Genomic DNA, 8,707 nt, shown 5'->3' on the forward strand with positions numbered 1-8,707 from the left:
GTCCCTGGGACGGAAAAGCTCGAAAAGCCACTGAATCCATCTGAATCCCCAGATACACGCTCTAATGCTTGCACCTTTGATTCCAGGCTACGCAAAGATTCAAGAATCATCGATAGGGTATTACCCTCCACAGACACTAATGTAGGGCCCGAAGGCATCACAGGTTTAGGAGGGATAAATTCCACTGGATGTGTAACTGGCGTTACACTCCTCCTTACCTTATCTCTTTCTATTTTACACACATATGATTCATACGCCTTCCACGCAGAATCAGACATACTCTCACACTCATTGCAGCGATCATCAAACATACAAACATGTTTCCGACAATTCGCGCACACTGTATGAGGGTCTACCAAAGTTTTCGGTAGCCTCACCTTGCATTCTTCCACACAACATACTCTGGCGCTAGTCGAACTAGATCAAGACATCTTAAGTTTAAGGAAAAACCAAGCCAAATTCAAAACAATCCACAATTAACGTATGCCTAACCACCGATCCAAATCAATAACCAAAAATCAATCGGGATACTCAAGTAGCCAAAAGAGTTCCAAAATCCAAAGACGGAGGTGCTGAAAACACGTGTTGACTGCACCGGCGACAGAGAAAATCTGACAGAAAATGGGAATGGTTCCTGACGCCCGCCTCCCAGCGGCGGGAATGGGTACTACCACCTGGCCGACCACTGCGTGTGCCGGGAGTTTTGAAATTCTGTCGGACTTCAGAGAATACAGCTATATATACATCTGGCAGGTAAGATTCATGAACAAACTGTGATTTGTTCCTACATATTATACAAACCCTCGGTCCTTTACATAAGGAAGACTCAAAGACTCAATAATTAGAGGGAGGAATGTGATAAGTCATGTGAACAGACTGGTGTTCGCCCAACCAAGGTTCCCATCCTGGTTGTAAGAGTGAGGGGCGGGGGGGCGGGGGGGGGGGGGGGGGACCTGGCCTCTGTCCAATTGATCAGAGCATGGGAAATGCATGACCAATGGTCAGACCTCTGGACCAATTCATAAGAGGGTAACAAGTGTAGCCTCTTATGAAATGCAAACAAGAATCTTATAGTCAGAAGCAAAAAGACAAATATATGCCAAGGTCCTCTTCCCCCCTTGTTAGGGAAGGAACAGATAAAATCTTCTATATCCTAATGAAAGGTTATAGAATGGAGCTCTGTAATATAGCTTACCTGCATCAGCCACCCATTCCAGCGTGTGATGACCGCGACTCTCAGCCCACAGGGAGAGAGAAGAAAGAAAAGGAGGACGAGAAGCCAGTCACACTCTCATTCACACCTACATTCACACAGTTACTCAAGGCGAGATGCAACCTTGGCCAGTTAGAGGAGCTGGGTAAAATACACAACTTGTTGAGCAACATTCACAGGTCCCAATGAAAAGGTATCAAAGGACCTATGAGCTATATCCTGAAGGTAGAAGGAAGTGACGATGGTCTGGTTGGCCCAAACCCCTGCCTTCAATACCTGTGGAAGTGAAAGGTTCTTGCAGAACGCAAGGGTAGGACCAATACCTCTGACTTCATGGGCTCTCAGGCGAAAGGTACCAGTGTCATCTCTTCCTTCAGAGCATGCTTTCCTGATCACCACATGAAGCCAAAAAAGAAATAGTGTTCTTTCGACACCCAGGCCGGAGATGGCGAGTTCTCTTCAGATAGCGCTGTAACACTCTAATGGGACAAAGTAGCATCTCATCTGGATCATTAACACAAGTCCTCTAGGGAGGGATCATGAAGGACTCGAATCTAGTGTCAGGGACAGATGCATTCTGAGTCTTCACTACAAAATCTGGGACAAAATCGAGCGTAACAGACCCCCATCCCCTCGAGTGTTTAACATCATAAGAAAGACCATGAAGCTCACCTACTCTCTTTGCTGTTGCCAGGGCCAGCAAAAAGATGGTCTTGAGGGTTATATCCCTGTCTGACTACTCTCGCAGAGGCTCGTAAGTTTCACAAATCTGACTCCTTAAGACGAGAGTCACATCCCATTCAGGGGGTCTGAGTTCCCTGGGTAGGCAAGACCTCTCGAAATTCCTTATAAGGAGAGAGATCTCCATAGAAGTAGAAATATCTACTCCTCGCAGTTTCAGGACCAGGGCCAAGGCAGAACTATAGCTTTTAACTGAAGACAGAGAGGAGCTTCTCTTGGCAAAGAAAGACTGCGACTAGGAAATCTGCAATCTGTTGGAGAGTGAGTCTGAGTGGAGAGAGACCCCATCTACAACATCAACCACAGAAGACGGCCCACTTTCCCTGGTGCACTGCTGCAGAGGACTGTCTGAGGTATCCTGCCATCTCTCTTGATGCTTGGCGAGAGAAGCCTCTTGCTTGCAAGAGATGGTGTATACCGCTAGCTATGAAGTCACGCTCTATGTGCGGTTGACCAGGAAGGTTGTGCCATGGGGAAATCTCTCAGAGTGCCTTGGAGAGAAAAGCCAACAGATCAGGGCCATTTGGGATCCACCAGAATCATCTAAAGATTCTAAGAGCTGATCACCTTCCAAATCAGGCAGAATGGGAGAAAGGCATAAGTGTCAAAATTGTCCCACACATGTTGGAAAGTGTCCTCTGCAGTTGCCCATGGGTCCAGCACCACGGAGAAGAAACCAGAAGTTTGCTGTTGTGCCATGTGGCGAAAAAGTCTACTACTGGATGCCCCCATGGGTTGAACAATCTTTCTGCCAAGTCAGTGTGGAGGGACCACTCTGTCCCTACTACCTGATTCTGACTGCTGAGCTTGTCTACCGCTACATTCCTTTTGCCCGGAATGTACCGTTTATATGTACCGTTTATTTGTGGTAAATGCATACGTAAAACGCGCCATAACACACTGTTCGACGTGGAAAGCAACGAACGAAGAAATCAACAGAGTTCAACAGCTGCTCACAAATAACGGCTACCCAGATGACATGATCCACCAAGTTGTCAAAAAGAGATTAGAGGCTTTCCATAACCCGACCCTGAGGGACAACATACAAGACAAAGACAAAGAAATAGTGATATACCATCAGATATCATACAACAAACACCACGAAGATGAAAGGAAAGCCATCCTTGGTATACTGCGAAGAGGAACCACCCCCCTAGCACCATATAACAAAATAACAGCAAGAATTTACTGCAAGCCAAACCTTACGGCCTCACTGGTAATGAAAAATAGTACGGCTCCATCGACGGAGAAAGAGGTTGAATCTGATATAGTATACAAGTTTGTCTGTGCTGACGAGCAATGTCAGTCCCCCCAAAAATGCTATATCGGACACACAACCACTACACTCAAACGTCGCATGCAGGCCCACAGAAACCAAGGCGCTATTCACCAGCACTTTGTGGATACCCACAATAAAAAACCATCCTTACAAGAACTTCTCACAAACACCAAAATAATACACAAGGAAGGCAACTACAATCGTTTATTGATATCAGAAGCAGTCAGCATCGTCATGCAACGCACCCCAACCTTAACATCCAGTGCGAGGCAGACCGATCCTTGCCCTCGTGTAGGAGGCAGCCCTTCAACTGCGTGGAACAAGACCACCAGACGCGGACAGGAGCGCACACTGACATTCAGTGAATTAAACATATATGTAATTAATATATATTTATGTATAATGTGTATATAATAACTTACTTTCAACTTTTGATATAATTTCTGTTGTTAACATATTTATTTATTTGTCTTATTTTATGTTTCACTATAGTCTTTTGTAAATATTTAAAACTAGGTATCTGGCAATTGTACTACCTTTCCATCCTCATGACGTCACAAAACGCATGTAGGCTCATATTTGTATCAGTACGCTTGATAACGTCAATATGTAAAGGTTGACGGAAACAGCTGTCACGTTTTGTAAAAATACTGGAGTAAATGGGAAGAACCAACCCCATTATGTGTCCATTAGTAACCTGAACAATGAAGTGAAGAAAATAATTAGAAAATATGAATCAATTTCAAAAAAGCTGGTTAACAGTGAAAAAAAGCCATTCTATTCAATAAATATTATATATATATGTATATATATATATATATATATATATATATATAATATTTAGTAGTATATATATATATCTATATATATATATATATATATATACATATATATATATATATATATATATATATATATATAATATTATATATATATAGATATATATATATATACTATATATATAACTATATATATAATATATTAATAGATACTGTGTTGATATATATGAAGTTTTCATAATAAAACTAATATTGTAATACTTACCTGAACACCTGAATTAGCCCTGGTCACTGACCAGCCCGAACTATATCCCCACATATTTACCCACAAAGTGGGTATTTTTAACTGTCAGCGTTCACCAATGCTGCAGGTAAAATCTAGTCAAATGAGTTACCTGTGTTACTGTTGGCAACGCTGCCGCAAATACGGCCACCAGTGGCCTGTCTCCTCATTCCTCAATTGAATCATTTACTATCAAATTGAAGTGGGGGGGAGGGTGGGAGTCCATTCAGGTGTTCAGGTAAGTATTACAATATTAGTTTTATTATGAAAACTTCATATTGCAATACACTCCCTGAACACCTGAATTAGCCCGATTAACAACATTTGCTCGGAGGCGGGGTCAATCTCATTCAGCCGACCTGTCCACGGAACATACGCAGGTAACTCATAAGCAACCTAGCATGTATAAAAGCATGTATCCTCACCTAGTTGTCTAACTCGGAGGTGAGGATGTTTGCAAAGAAGTACTTCAACATTAGTGTTGAGTCTAAGGTAACTATTTCTGAGTCAGAAGTACCTTCCCATGTGATAAAGCTATACTTCTTAGTTCATGGGAGGTAAAAAACAAATCATCCATCACCTGGGTTGGTCCAAGCCTCAGTGGTGGGAGGAATGTTTGCAAAGGAAAAGTACTTCAAACGGTCAGTGTTGAGTCTAAGGTACTGTCTAAGTCAGAGAGCTACCTCCCATGTGATAAGCTATACTTCTTAATTCATGGAGGTAAAAAACAAATCTTCCTCACCTAGTTGTCCAGCTCAGTAGTGAGATGTTGCAAAGAAAAAAGTACTTCAACGTCAGTTTGAGTCAAGGTACTATCTGAGTCAGAATTACCTCCCATGTGATAAGCTATACTTCTATTTCATGGAGGCAAAAAAAAAAAAAAAAAAAAAAAAAAATCTCCTCACCTGGTTGTGCAGCTCAGTAAGTGAGGATGCTTGCATAGGAAGTACCATACCGTCGGTGTCCAGTCCTAGGTACCGCCTGAGTCTGAAGAACATCCATGTGGTATTCTATACATCTCATGTATGGAGGGGAAATGGTGAACCTCCCATGTGGCTATATAGCCTCTCATGTATGGAGGAGAAGTTGAGTGTGCAGGACCTTCAGTTCTCTACTGCTAACTGATGTAGATGACTTGTGCTGAAGAAGTAGTAGTTATTCCAACATGACCATCGGGATCTGCCTAACCTCAAGGGGGGGCCTAAGGGACAATACACTCTGTCTAAGCTTGACCAACACAAAAACACTAGAGTTCATTAGACTATCACTGCCTCCCTAAACTTCTAACACCATAAAGTTCATTTAGACTATCACTGCCTCCCTAAACTTCTAACACCCTGAAGTTCATTTCGACTATCACTGCTTCCCTAAACTTCTAACACCCTAACTCTACCAAGCCAACTATAAAACTGAGTTACCGCAACGATGGGAGTCACGGGACCCCGAGAGTAACCTCTCTGAAGAAACTGAAATTCCTAAAGGTACGGTGTTGTGAAAAACCACAACAACTCTCAAATAACCACCCACACAATCGCCGACAGCGAAACATTCCTCTGGAAGCCAAAGAGGAGCCCTGCGCATACTTGCGCCCTTGGATTGACTAAGAACCCATTCTTATGAGTGTCCAGATAGCGCTGAGGCAATGATTTAACAATAGTCCCTCCTCTCATTGACAAGAACATAGCATTAACCGGCCTTCAAAAATGTTGAGTCTGGTATGCAAACCCCCTCGAAACCAAAGTGAAAAGGTTATCAAACAGTCCAGGCTCAGAGAAACACCCATCAACTCTCGCCACATCCACCCCGAGTGGCTGTGAAAGGTGTCTTCCAAATACGAGCCTCATGATCCGTAACCCTTACCACACGAATCAATGAAGGAACCCAATAAGGAAAAACTTCAACTGACTCGTAAACCGGAAGTCGACTCCGGCAGAGGAGTTACCCGCTACCTCATACAGAAAAGTGATGCTAGCTTAAGTCGTTCCCCAAAAACTGCCCGACTCGCCGAACCAGCCTAGCCTACTTGATGTTTGAGAGACTGCTGGTTTGGTTGAATACAACGTATCAACCGTTACTTGAATTAACTGAGATCCCTCCAGAGCCTGGAATACGGAAAGAGAGAATGGACAAAGTCCACAATCTGTTATACTCGCTTCCTTCGCCGGAGAAACAAAAAACCCACAACTAGCAAACAAGTCTCTCTTCAAAGGTATCTATCCTCTGTCAGACCTGTCCGGCCACACCGAAACAGGAAAAAGGAGAAAAGCCGAACCCCGACAAGAGCAGCACCCCAGAACCCAGAAACCTACTACGCCTGGTGCCTCAATAAGGAACGACATACAAGATCCCATCATATCTGAGCCTACCGATCCGATTGCGCAACGATATACCAACAAGAAGATGATAAACTCCTGTGCAAGTCGTACTCGACTGCGCAACCCGCACTCCCCCCAGATATCATGATGTAACCCCTGCTGTCCGCCTGCTGTCCACCCACTCACAAAGTCACAAGAGCGAACTGTCACCAGTTCCGCAAAACCTTTAAGAGTTAGTCACTCGACTGCGCATACCCTCACTACCCAGTGACGATAACATTACACCTGAGCCGAATATACCTTGGCGATGAACGCCCACCCATGCGAGTCATACTGTTGGGCCAAACGTGTACCAACCAAGACGATGACCTAACCTTGAACCAGTCTCAATTGACTGCGAAAGTCAAAACTCCGCACTCACCAGTGACTATGACACGAGACCAGGACGGCTACAATAAGCGAGCAACACCCCTAAAGAGCGAAGAAGTCGCAAAACGCGATCCAACTAACCCCCGTTACCAATACGTACTAAACCTAGACTGGAGTCCGGAGCAAGTGAGGGAAAGAAGTACTCCCAGTAGACACGGAATCAAGGTCGAACCCACCTTGAAAACCCCTTAAAGACGGAACAGAAAAGCAGCAGGAAAAAGTCTGAGAAAATAAGAAGGAGAGTCACTACGAGTAACCACAGGAGCACGTAGCGCCGATATTGTGCAGGTGGAGAACCAACTGTGCGGTACATAGTGCTTTAATAACGGGTTTCGAACTGCGGAACCAATGGGAGCCGCAGAAGGAATTACCAGCTACCCTAAGAAAGGGGGCCGAGGGCACAAAAGGTGCTAGCTACGATGCAGACGAACTGCAAACGGCCGTATCCCCCCCCACCAATTACTGCGGTAAGCACGTTACGTCTCATACTCCTAAGGTATATAAATGGGAACGAAGGAAGATTACTAACTACCCTATGAAAGGAGTGGGTGGTGACAACCGGTATCGATACAGTCAACGATGGCGCAGATGAATCTCCAACTACCGTAGCCTCCTCAAGAACTACGGAGGACACATTACGTCTCAAACAAGTAAGGATGAAAATACAGAGTTGCGGATACCGTCTTGAAGCATCAACACCAGCAGCTTGAGAACTACAGGACCCGTGGAAGGTGCTACGAAGGCAGCCCCTCCAAATTATTTCCTTTAATCCCGGAGAGAGAGAGAGGAGGAGAGAGAGGAGAGAGATAGAGAGAGCAGAGGGAGGGGAGGAGAGAGAAGAGGGAGAGGAGAGAGAGGAGAGATTGAAATCATCTCCAAATTTCAGGATGAAACAATGAAAACTGGCTCTGCTGTGATATTGGCAAATACAGGATGAGCGAGAAGACTCGAAGCGACATCCGAAGAATGAGCAGCTAAAGAAGATTGTATAAAGACATGTAAGTTTTAACAGAAAAACTGGGCGAGAGAAAACTAGACCGACTCTGTTCCCCACAATAATCTGAGAAACATTAGACATTCAGGAAAATTATTCAAGACGTGGTCGTGAATACAGTCCGTATTGAAGCTACCGTAATTGACTTGCGTTAGTATGTAAAATCGGAACTACATGCAAATAAGTCTTCCTATATCTCTCTCGCAGCTGGCGTAGGCAGCATCGTGCATCAGACAGAGAGATTGTAGGGTTTAAAATAGAATTTAGGCCAAAGGCCGAGTACTGGGAACTATGAGGTCATTCAGCGCTGAAGGGAAATTGACCAGAAAAAAAGTTTGAAAAGGTGTAACAGGAAGAAAAACCTCTCTGTTGCACAATGAGTCAAGTATTAGGAGAGGGTGGAAAAACAAGATGAGTAGAGAGAATATGAAACCAGGAAAGTGAGAGAGAGGGAGAGAGAGAGAGAGAGAGAGAGAGAGAGAGAGGGAGACGGAGAGAGAGAGAGAGAGAGAGAGAGAGAGAGAGAGAGAAGAGAGAGAGAGAGAATTACAACCGTCTAACATCTCCACCTTCATAAATTTGCACCCTCTTCTAAGTTAAAAGGTATTATCTTAATGATAATATACTCGTATAACTGCGTACAGCTATGAACAACCGAACGAGAACTTGTTGCT

This window comes from Macrobrachium nipponense, chromosome 47, assembly GCF_015104395.2.
Source record: "Macrobrachium nipponense isolate FS-2020 chromosome 47, ASM1510439v2, whole genome shotgun sequence".
Classification (NCBI taxonomy): domain Eukaryota; kingdom Metazoa; phylum Arthropoda; class Malacostraca; order Decapoda; family Palaemonidae; genus Macrobrachium; species Macrobrachium nipponense.